This window comes from Gopherus flavomarginatus, chromosome 7 (assembly GCF_025201925.1).
Source record: "Gopherus flavomarginatus isolate rGopFla2 chromosome 7, rGopFla2.mat.asm, whole genome shotgun sequence".
Lineage (NCBI taxonomy): Eukaryota > Metazoa > Chordata > Testudines > Testudinidae > Gopherus > Gopherus flavomarginatus.
The window spans coordinates 103,748,920-103,761,115 of NC_066623.1; positions in this window are offsets into that span (position 1 = coordinate 103,748,920).

Sequence of the window (12,196 nt, forward strand, 5' to 3'; positions counted from 1 at the left end):
AGAGGACGGAGATGGATGACAAGAGAGAGATCACTTGATCATTGCCTGTTAGGTTCACTGCCCCTGGGGCACCTGGCATTGGCCGCTGTCGGTAGACAGGATACTGGGCTAGATGGACCTTTGGTCTGACCCTGTATGGCCATTCTTATGTTCTTAGGAAAGGCACTGGCTCTGAGCACAAGCCAGCATAGAAACAAACATGTCAGTAGCAGCAGTGGGGCAGTTTAGAGGCTGAGGGTAGCTGAGAAAGGATAATCTAGTGGGGAGAGATGGGGTGCAGTCTGTGCTCTGCCACAACTATACTGTGATCTTGAGAAAGTCACTTAGCCTCTGTGTACCTCGGTTCCCTGTAGATGAGGGATGAGTGCATTTCCCTGTCTTGAAGTGGTGGTGTGTCATTAAAGATTGTGAGGCTCGGCTATTGTGGTAATGGGGGCCACAAAAGCACCTGAGATAGAGACCTAGTGTTCCCTGTTTCTGGAGTAAGTTTCCAGGCTGAATACTTTTAATTGGAAGTGGCTCAAATCACCTGTGGATCTGGATTCCAAACAAATGTGAAGTTTGATGGTGTTCCAGCCTAAGGTTTGGTGGCCAGTTCACCTTTATTGTTCTATTTGCTATCTGGATTTATGGGCTTTTTAACTGTCCAGGTGAAATTCTGTAAAATTTGACATGCTTGACCAGAAATTGTCCTGTGCCACTGTGTAGTGTTGCTGTGCGCTGCTTAAAAGCTGTCATGTTTCTCCCCAGAAACAGCTAAACATCTCTGTAGCTCACTTACTTCCCTGTAAGGGTGCTGCAAGACTTACCATTGTAATAATTAATAATGAATTAACACTTTGCAAGTATACAACACCTTTCACCCACAAACATCATTACAAAAGTGGTTAGTCTCCCCAATTTCCAGAGGGAAAAATGGAGGCACAGAGAGGGTAAGTGAACTGCTCACGTTCACACAGTAGCAGAGCATAGAAAAGAACGCAGTAATATTGAATCTCACTTCTAGCCACTAGTCTATGCTGCCTCCACCTAAACCTGGTACATTCATGTTAGCAAAGCAGTTTATGGCCCCCATAGAATCTGGGTGCACTTAAAGAACATTGTTACAGCAGGAGTCACAAAGTGAAGCGGTTATATACAGCCCCCAAGTTCTTTTTCTTAGTGTGTGAGCAAGTGTTCAGTCTTGGGAAGACATGCTGTGATGTCATTTTTGTTTATGCAAGATTCCAGGCAGAAGCAATGGTCCTCCACTGGGAAACTGACCTGCCAAACCTGGATATATGTTACTGCTCAGCAGATGGGCAACAATATAATGAAGTGTTCCCTTGCCTCCTCCAATGATAATGAGGTGTAAGTTATATTGGTTTCAAGTTGCTGTGAAAAGCAGAGATTCACGGTCATCCTGGTCTCTCCAGGAAAGGAGTTTTACAGCTGTCTCCAGCTGTCCTGAGATGTACAGTCTTTGTGGACAGCTCCATTGTTCCTGAGTGTTAAGTTTCCCAAAATCCATTTTCCCAAATATGCTTTATTAATTGGCTACAGTGACCTTAATTAGATCAGAATAACAGTGTGAAAATGTAACAAGAAAAACGAACTCAGTTAACACAATGAGTAGGTCTATGTTTATAAACTACATCCAGTTCTTCTACTTTCTTGGGCTCAATCTCCAACCGCAGCTTTTTCCAGCTGGCCAGTCTTTAGAACTCTGTCACTCAGTGTTCCAGCTCTTAAAGGTGTAATAACCATACACCAGAACGGCAGTCGGTAAAGCAACACCACTCTGATGGCAAGCTAGTGTTGGAGAAGGCCCTGGTTGCAGAGATAGAGGCAGGTATGGCAGTCTTGGGCCATGGAGGTCTTCTTAGATTAACCATGACCTTAAATTCTCTCTAGTGTTCAGGGGGAGCCATTCATGTGCTCCCTTCCAGTGTTGCTTTGCAGACAAGCAGCCATGTACTGGCTAATTGTCTACTGCAAGGTACTGATTCAAAGGTAATTGAGGATGCTCTGCAATTCCCAGGATCAGGTCTCTAGTCCTTAACTAGACAAAATTCCCATTGAGTTCTAGCCTTGAAGTTTACACAGGCTAAACTCCCATTGAAGTTAAGTCTGAAGAATTAGCCCCATTATTATGGTTTCAACAGAGAATCAAGCAGAAAAATGTGAGGACATGTAGGAGAAAATGCAAATAGCTTGAGCTGTGAAAATGAGAGCTGAGAAAGTTACTGGCTAAGTAAACTGCTTTTATCTAGATGTTTTACTACCTAATATAAAACTACAGGTGCTACACAACAACCTATGATAAACAGGAGATCTGCAGGGTTTTGGTGGCTGGAACTGATGCTCATTCCACACACAGGCAAAATCAAGCCCAGTCTCTAGCCAGAATGACTGATGGAGAAACTCTGAGATCTTTGTGGAGTTTCCCCATCAGGCCCTTCCCATATGTATTTCCAATGAAGGGGCTGGTCCAGCCCTGGGCCTGATCCCATGGGAGTTTTGCCTGAGAAAAGACTGAGTAAGGAATTGGATTGGTCTCATTTTGAACACAAATATGAGGTCTGAGTTCTTTAAACATTTATTAAATAGTCAGAGTTGCTTCTGGATAAAGGTAGGATCAGTTGACCATGTCCCTCAGAACCATACCTAAGTGTTTCAGGATGTATGATGTCCCAGTGTACAAACATTATAATATCTCCATATTGTTCCTGCTAACAATTAGTGGCACTTTTGCAAACTGACCTCACAGCAGCAGCAGAAAGAAAACTTGGATCTCTGACAGTAACTGCTTAGTGTATTGTTATTATTAAGCAATTCCACGTTCCTTACACAACCGCAACTCCCACTGATTCTCTTCTAATGTCACAAGTGTGCTATAAAATAATAGACTATCTCTTCACAGGATCACACAAAAAGGCAGGTTCCTTCTCTGAAGAGTTTACACTGGAAATGGTGGGTTTAATAGACCCCAAAAGGGGCGAGGGATAGTAAAGGTGTACACCTTGAGTAAAACAGCATGGAATTTTGTATTGGTTTTTTAAAGACTCTTTTGTAGCCTGTGCTACAGAAGTAACGTGGTTGGAATGAGGCAAGAGTGGAGATTTGGTTAATGGATTCTGGAAAAGCGTTCCTAGAACGAGGGGTAGCATGGACGAAAGTACTGAGACACTGGTGAAAGAAGATGAAAGGGGGATTGAGGTTGGCGTCGATGGAGCACAGCGTACTGGGTGGAAATGGGACTGGAGATCAGGGAAGAGGTGCAGGAAGGAGCTGTGTGTTGCCCTGAAAGCCAAGAACAAGTGGCGGTTTGTGGCACTTACAGCACCCGACCTGGAAGGATGAAAGGTACCAATCTGAAATAAGGTGTGAGTTACCCCTACTGGACCATTCTCCTCCAGGGCAGGGCAGATGATGTTTGCACGACTGTCCTCCCGCAAAGGTTTCACCCAGGGAGGGCAGTTTTAATGGGCACGGGAGGCACTATTCTCCAGCTGCCTTGTTTACACTTCCTCTCCAGGTAGAGCCACTTATTACTGAGTCTGTGATTGCTGGCTCTCAGTGCTTGTGGACTGGTGCACTGAACCCTGTTCCGGAGGACGTTCCAGTGCTGGGTTCCTCCACTAGGGTGTGAAACGACAGAAGCTGTCACCGACTCTAGGAATCAGGAATTCATTAAAACCATTGGGCCAAATCCTAAAGTCCCTACTCAATCCTTACTCCAGCAAAACTTCCCCTGACTCTGAGAACCATTGTATGGTGTAATGCTTTGAGGTTTGGGCTTCCTTCTTGCATGTTAGGGACAATAATTGTGCTAGCCCCTGTGCACCCCTCTGGTCACTGTTTGTTACCCTCTGTGACCACTCCACAGAGCTTCTATTCAATAGAGTATTCAATAGAGGAGGTGGGTCTGTTACAACTCTGGGTGATAGAGCCTGTTGTTTAGCTCAACCTGTAGAAATTTACACGTTAGGGCTGTTTCTTGTTCAGTCATTGTTGGCCAAAATGGCTGCAATCCCGAAGCTAAATATCAAAGTGTCACAGAATGTCATGTTGTCTCTGTGAAACCCAGAAGGTGTCAGGTTTCAATAAGTAGATTGAATATAATAAGTTATGACTCTTGTGCATCCTTGATTTTAAATGTTCACATCATAAAGACAGGGGTCCGACTCCTGGTCCATGACTAGGGCTCCTAGGTGTGATGGTGATTGGTAATACAAATAATTATAATAATACTTGCTAAATAATAGGGAAAATGGACCAAATTCAATACTTGTGGAACTCCAGTGAATTCAATTGAGTTACACCAGCAATAAATTTAGCCCAATAATGTTTAAATAAACTGACATCATCCAGATATTCTAAGCAATCTTTCAAGCTTCAGCCTTACCCTCTCAACTGCACTCAGAAATTACAGGGGTATCAAGGGAGCACTTGATATCCATGTATTTTATTTTATTTTATTTCATTTTGGGCAGCACAGAAACACAAAGGAGCAGGTTACTGTGATACGATAGTACCTAGCCCATAGACATACCATGGCTATATGATTTCCCAGCACTATTTTCACTGACACAGCAGTATAATCATTCCTGATTGGGAACAGGCACTCTGCAAGCATTTGCACTGTTGCATGAGTGTATTATGAAATTGTGTGCAAAATCAGACTACCACAATGCTGATGCAGCCAACCTTAAAAAGACCCATCCTCAGAACAAGGTTAGAGGCTTCGACCCAGATCCTCACAGGTAGCTAGGTGCTTAACTCTCATTGATTTCAATGAGAGTTAGATGCCTAAATTACCTTTGAAGCTTTGGGCTTTACCTCCTTAACAGGGTTATAAAATGACTGTGAAATATATTTGAATACCCTGTATAAGGGATGCAAATGGTGCACCTTTTCTGTAACACTGATTAAAAGTCGGAGGGCCAAATTCACTGCTGGTATAAGTGGGCCAAGCTCCACTGGAGTTGTGCCTGCTTAAAGCAGTGGTGAATTTGACACCTCAGGTAGGCAGGGTCCATACTTCCTGGCTTTCTTTGGGACTCGATCTCAATGTTATGCTAGCATGGTTTATTCCTAAATGAAACAGTACAAGTAAAACCCTTCTGTTGAGGAAGTGCATGACAGGTGTTAATATGTGCTGGAGAGATGCACTACAGGCCTTCTGGGAAGACATTATTGTTAAGGCAATGATTATGACATTGAAATTTTTAGTAAATTTCACTGCACAGGTATGAGTGGGGAAGTTAAGTGACAGAAAAGGTTACCAAATAATGTAGTTTGTGCTACATCAACATACGCAAGAGTAGAGTGAGGGGTGTTGAAAGGTGAGGCCAGGGAGAGGGAGGCTTGCTCACTCCATCCTCAGCTTCTATTCAACAGGAGTGGGCCTGGCTCCCTGTTCTTTGGCATTGCGACCTGGCACACGGTGTCACACACCACTCAGGTTTGGCCTGTCCACCCCTCCGTAGATGGAGACAGTGGCAGATGGGGCAAACCTTAGTGGCACTGCGACCCCATCCACCAAGTCACAATGTCACTCAGTTGGGGGCCTAAAATGTTTTGATCATCGTTTCCAAGATTTCGTGGACATGATTCAAATTCACAATTTCTGTGACCACCATGAAAAAATCATCCCCTAATTATTGTTGATGCATTTTCAGGTCTATGCGTGAAGGAACAAAATGTTTCTATAGAAAAGGCCAGTGCTCTAAGTCATTAAAGCTTTGTGTCAGTAACAACTCCACCACTGCTGGTGAAAGGGAAAAAATTGTTCCCCCTACTGTGTGATTGTAGTAGGAGGTATAGGGATTATTGTTATTTCACTGAATATTGGTATAAGAGGCTTCCAAACAGAATTTTACAAAAGAGGTAGTAATTTTGACACCTCCTCTGATGTGTACAGTCCAAAAAGCAGTAGAACCACTTCAGACCATAAAGAACACATGCCAACACATCCCATCATTCTCCAGTGTGTGTGCATGATCCATCCACTAACTACTCCTGAGGGGATTCTGCACCAAAAAATTAAAAATTCTGTGCACAGTATTTTAAAATTCTGCAAACTTTATTTGTCAAATAAATGTGGAGTCTCCAGCGTGGCACTGGGAAGCACAGGCCATTAACTGCACAGAGGTGAGAGATCACTGTGCAGCTCCCCCCTACTCAGGACACGGACTCAATACTGAGGCTGCACCCAACCCTAACACAGTGCAAGGACCGGGCCATCCCCAGAAACACCCCAGGGCCCTGCCCCTCCATGCCAGGTGCACCAGGTGTGGGCAGGAAGGCTCAGCAAGGCAGGATCCAAGTGTTGATGGGTTTAGCGTGGGAGGATCCAGGTGTAGGTTGAGAGGGTTCTGTGTGGGGCAATCTGGGTGTGGGTGACTCAGTGGGGGATCCGGGCGCTGGAGGCTTGCTGGGGGGTTCTGGTTGCAACAGTAATGGGATACTGCAAAGGGGTACAGGTGAAGGTGGTTGGGGCTCAGCAGGGGGGTCTGGGTTTGGGGGAATAGAGCTCAGCAGGGGGGCCTGAGTAAGAGAAGCTCAGAGGGGGGTCCAGATGTTGGAGGAGAGCGGCTCAGTGGGGTGGGGAACCAGGTGCAACTGGTTAGGGCATGGTAGGGTGGGGATTCGGGTGTGGGTGACTCATTGGGGTGCAGAGGGAGTGGGGCTTGTGTTAACTGAGTTCCTAGATCTCACTGGGCATCTCTTCATGCAGGAAAAGATGGAACAATCACAGCCTCCCCTATGGCTGCTGCCACTGCTCACTCCTGAACAGCAGCATACAAGGACTCAACGGGGCCAAAAACCAACTCTCAATTCATTGCCACCCCAAGAAACCACCATGGCCATCTCCTGCCGCATACACCTCTCTGTGCTGCATGACATACCAAATGCAGTAGATGTCCATCTGTAGCACTAGATTCCGGACCTCCTTCCCAACTGTTTAATGCAGAGTGATGATTGGTCACAGCCATTTTATTTTGCTGCTAGCGGCACAACCCCACAGTGACAATGCAGTGAGGCTCAAAATCTCTTTCCCAGCCCAGCTTTTTGTTTTGACTTGTTATTTTTTTTATAAACCCCAGACAGTGTGTCTTTTCACAGGCCGTTGTAAAGCTGCATTTAATAAACTTTAGAGACAATCCACAAAAGCTCTAGGAAGTTCCGCAGCATGTTTATTTCAGTAGCTCTGTGAAAGTTCTGACCGTTAGCTGACCTTGCTTCCTGACCTACGGTGCTGAGCCACCAAAGCATTTGCCAAACGCAGGGGTTTGCTAAACTTCAAAATTTTATTTCACATTATACATCTGCTTCCTCCTCACACAATGAATGTGACCCCTACAGCAGCAGCTATATCCAAATCAGCACTGATCATGCCATCTTATTATGCAATTGATGCTTGGTTGATAATCCAAATATATGGTTCCATTTATATAATACTTTGCCCACTCCAGGTAATTAATAAGGCCTCATACTAACACCATTGTGAGATGGGAAGTATTATTATCCTCTCTTTCACAGATTCAGAAACCAGAGCTATGAAGTGAAGTGATTTGCATAAGATCCCAAAAGGATTCAGTGTCACAGCTGAAACTGTAACTCAAGAATGCTTGGTTCTCTGGTCTGTGTTCAAACCACTAGACCAGGGTGGGCAAACTTTTGGCCTGAGGGCCGCATCGTGTTTCGTAAATTGTATGGAGGGCCGGTTAGGGGAGGGGGTCGTGGCCCGGCCCCCACCTCCTATCTGCCCCCCCAGGACTCCTGCTCCATCCAAACCCCCCGTTCCCTGATGGCCCCTCTGGGACCCCTGTCCCATCCACACACCCCTGCTCCCTGTCCCCTGACTGCCCCTAGACCTCCGCTGCCCCATCTAAACCCTCCTCTCATTCCTAACGGCTCCCCGACCTCTGCCCATCCAACCACCCCTTCTCCCTGTCCCCTGACTGCCTCTGGAACTCTTGCCCCTGACTGCCCCCTGCCGCCTCATCCAACCCCTCCTCCCCCCTGACTGCCCCCTTTGACCCCTGCCCCCAGTCAACCCCCTGTTCCCGCCCCCGACCGCCCGGACCACTTTCCACACCCTGGCCCCCTGTCCACCACCCCGAACTCCCCTGCCCTCTATCCAATCCCCACCCCCTGCTCCCTTACCACACTGCCTGGAGCACCAGTGCCTGGCGGGCGCAACAGCCGCACTGCCTGGCCAGAGCTGGGCCACACCACTGCCGCTACCACCACCACGCAGCACAGAGCACCAGGTCAGGCTGAGCTGTGCAGCTGCGCTGCCCCAGGACCTCACAGTCCCGCCCCCCAGAGCACTGCACCGGCGGCAGAGCTAGCAAGCAGAGGCTGCGGAGGAGGGGGGACCGTGGGGTAGGGACCAGGGGCTAGCCTCCTAGGCCAGAAATTCCGGGACTGGGCAGGATGGTCCCGCGGGATGGATGTGGCTCGCGGGCCATAGTTTGCCCACCTCTGCACTAAACTATCCTTTTCTTCAGATTAAATTCTTCCCAGTGCAAAGAGCTCAAACCAGACATTCCTTATCAATTATGTCCCAGTCAAGCCTATAATGAGAAAGTTAAGTAGGGGTCAAGTGATGCGGTGGACCTTATCCAAACTCTCTACAGAGGGATGAATTTCACCCTCTCTGAATACCATCTGGAGACTGCTAACATTCTAGAAAGTGATTGTCCAGTACAGTGGTCTGCCAGTAAAATGGAGTTTCTGACACTCAACACTAAATGTGATTATGACACTTGACCCTCAGGCGCTCCTCACCAAAAGTTGTTGCTTCTATTCCCTAACTTGAAATATTTGCAGAACATGTCAGGTGATAGGAACCATGCAAGACTGATATCTTAATATCCAGCAATAATTTATTTGTAAATGTCTTCCTGAAGTTAGTTATTAGTAAATGTCTAGATATCAGGGTGACTGAGCAACATCCAACAGATAATATTCTTTTCACATAAAATCTAAGGGGGAGATTTTCAAAAGGGCAATCGAGTGCCCAATTGCCACTGAAAGTCAATGGGTATTGGACACCGAACACATTTGTGCCTTTGAAAATCTCCTTAATTATGCTGGCCCCTGCACATGTGCATTAGGGTGAGGAAAGGGAGCAGGGACACATTCTACCCCTTGTGCACCTGTGTATGAGACATTCCTTATCTCTCCTAAGCATTCCCAGGTCTTATCTTGGCCTTATCCCCAGGCACACTGTATAGCTCTGGCACCTTTTAAACGGCATAACGACCCTAACTCCTCTGGTGCTGTTATCCCTTACTCAGTAATGTTGCCAGGTAACTAACACCCAGGTATGGCACTTGCTCCTCCTTCCTAGCTCAGCCCTGCTTCATCATACAAGTTAGTTCTAAATTCCTAGTTAGTGTAAAAATGACTGGCTATGCTATTCTACGGAAATAGTCCAAACCACTACATTTTATAATCATATTGGTACAGGATTGTTTGCCATTACTCTGGAATTTTGTTGTAAGGAATAATAGTAACTGGCTTATAGAATGGTTGATTATATTCCACCATATTTTTTTCATTAAAGTCTTTAACTTGAAACCTGATCTCTCTCTGAAATCATGTGTTAAAAATCTGCTCAGGATGCCTGTCTTCCTCCAGATCAAATCTAGAATGACATGTCTCAGCCCTTTAGTCCCATACAGAATGGCTCATTTAGCCTTCATGCTCCAACAGACTTCTCTTCTGAGCCAATGAAATATACGTAGCTTTGCACCATTCTTCTGATTCCCACACACCTGCCAGAAACAGATTCTTCTTGCACAACAGCGAGCATCTTTTCATAAACTGAACTATACAATTATTGAGACTGGTTTATACATGATTTTTATACGGTTTTAATCTTTTCTCACTAGGGTGGAGACTCAAACATGGCTAAACAGAAGATTTAAAAATATCCCTTTCAATCCTGCTCAGTGCTCTGTGGTGAAGCAGACAGCAAGGGGAGCCTGTTATACAGAAATTACCATAGTGCATCAGATAAGTGGTCCATCTAATCCAGTATCCTGTTTCTGAGTGACCAGTACCAGCTGCCTGAAAGGATACTGCAAGGTGCACTGTGATAGGCAGTTCTGGAAAATTATTTTGAGGTTGGATTATGCTCTGAAGTCAAAGGATTTATATTCTAATGTAAACAGTCCCAATCTTTTCATTCTTTTTTCGTAAGAGTTTTTGTATGCTAATAAATCCTATTCCCTAAACGTTGGGAGTACTATATAAAATTACAAGAGCAATCAGTGTTTCGTTGGCCACAAAGTAAATTGATTGACTAATCAAATTTAGAATTTTTACTTTTGTAGAAGACACCAAAAGAAGATTGTGGACTTGAAAATTAGATTTCTGTCTGAATTTTGTTTTATCTACCATTCTTACAAGTAACACCTAACATTACTAAAACTGAAAAAAGCTGGCATGAAAAATATTGTCTCTATTTCATCAGTTCCTTTACTTTGTGCATTTGACATTGCTCTGTGTTTAGTCCATTTCACTGTTAGATTAATGGTCAATTGCATGTCCGGTCTCAAAGCAGTGTTTTGTGTTGTACTCTTGGGCCCATCTATTCCCCTTTGCTGGATAGGGCCTTAAAAACAACAACAGAAGAACAGAAAAAACATTATGAACAAATTTTAAAGGATATATATATAAAACAATTTCAAGAGATAGTATTTAAATTGAAGTCAATAGTGTCCCTTTAAAAATAAATTATGTTGTCACTCAAAACTTCTTTTGCTGGTTCTTATGTCCAAGGATTATCTTTCTGTTCATTCAATACTGTTAGAGTATCCTGTTTCAAGTGTGGACAAGAGACTTCTCTCTGTTTAATTTCAGTTACCTTTCGCCTTTTACTAAAATTTTCATGGAGAACATTTATGAGTTTATACCTATTTTGTTTTTTGTTTTGTTAGCATTCTAACCAGTGGACAAAAGGAGCTAATCCTTCTCTTGTGAAAGTGAGAATTACACCCACTTACCTCTAGGCTGAATTTGGCCCAAGGTGAGAGAAGGGGAAGAAAAACATGTTTATTCTTAAAGACAATCACTAATAGCTGTTCTCATTGGGAATTGCAGACCACTCTTGAAAAACTGGTATTAGAACTCTGCCTGTTCTTTCCCAGCGCTGTTCTGATGTCTTTTCCATAGAAATGAAAGTGTGTATATCACAACTCATATTGCCATATATGCCTGGGCAACAACATTAACTAAAAGTTGGTACAACTTTAATAAAACCAATGATCTTTTATTGGACCTCAAAACAGTTAATAAAAGCAGGAGAAATATTCACACTAAAAGTCGCAATGCTCAAAACATGCTATTTTGTTTCAAACTCAAAATTGGTCCCTTTTGACACATTACTGTGATGCATCATGTCATAGTGACTTTTTGACACCACATCATTGCTTTCTGTTCAAATATGATGTTTTGATACCACATTATTACGCTGCAGCACAGTGTTGACACAGTTTGACATCACATTAGTGTGCTGTATCTGAAAGTGACAGTGTTTTGACACTATGTCGTGCTGCAGCGGTGCTTTGATGCAGCATCATTATACTGCCTACTGGCATAATGAACTTTCATCTCGCCACCTGATGGCACTGTGCTGCAGCAGCAGTCTGTCACTGCCTGATGGAGCTGTACCATTGTGCTTTAGTTTAGAGACACATCTGCCACATACTTTAAATGTTTTTCATTTCAAGGGATACCACTCCTTTCAGCTCAAAGTTCCCTACATTCCACACAAATGTCATCTCTCCACTTTAGTTGTTAAATTATTGTTAGGAATAGCAAATCTTTACAGCGAGGTTACGAGGGGTGGAGAGCTATGCTAAAGGAATGAATTCCATAGCATTTTAGGTTTCACAGGGCTGGTCTACACTAGGGGGGGGAAATCGATCTAAGATACGCAACTTCAGCTACATGAATAACGTAGCTGAAGTCGAAGTATCTTAGATCGAGTTACCTACCGTCCTCACGGCACGGGATCGAAGTCCGTGGCTCCCCGTCGACTCCGCTACCACAGTTTGCGTTGGTGGAGTTCCGGAGTCGACAGGAGCTCGTTCGGGGATCGATATACTGCATCTAGATGAGATGCGATATATAGATCCCGAGAAATCGATTGCTACCTGCCGATACGGCAGGTAGTGAAGACGTAGCCTCACGA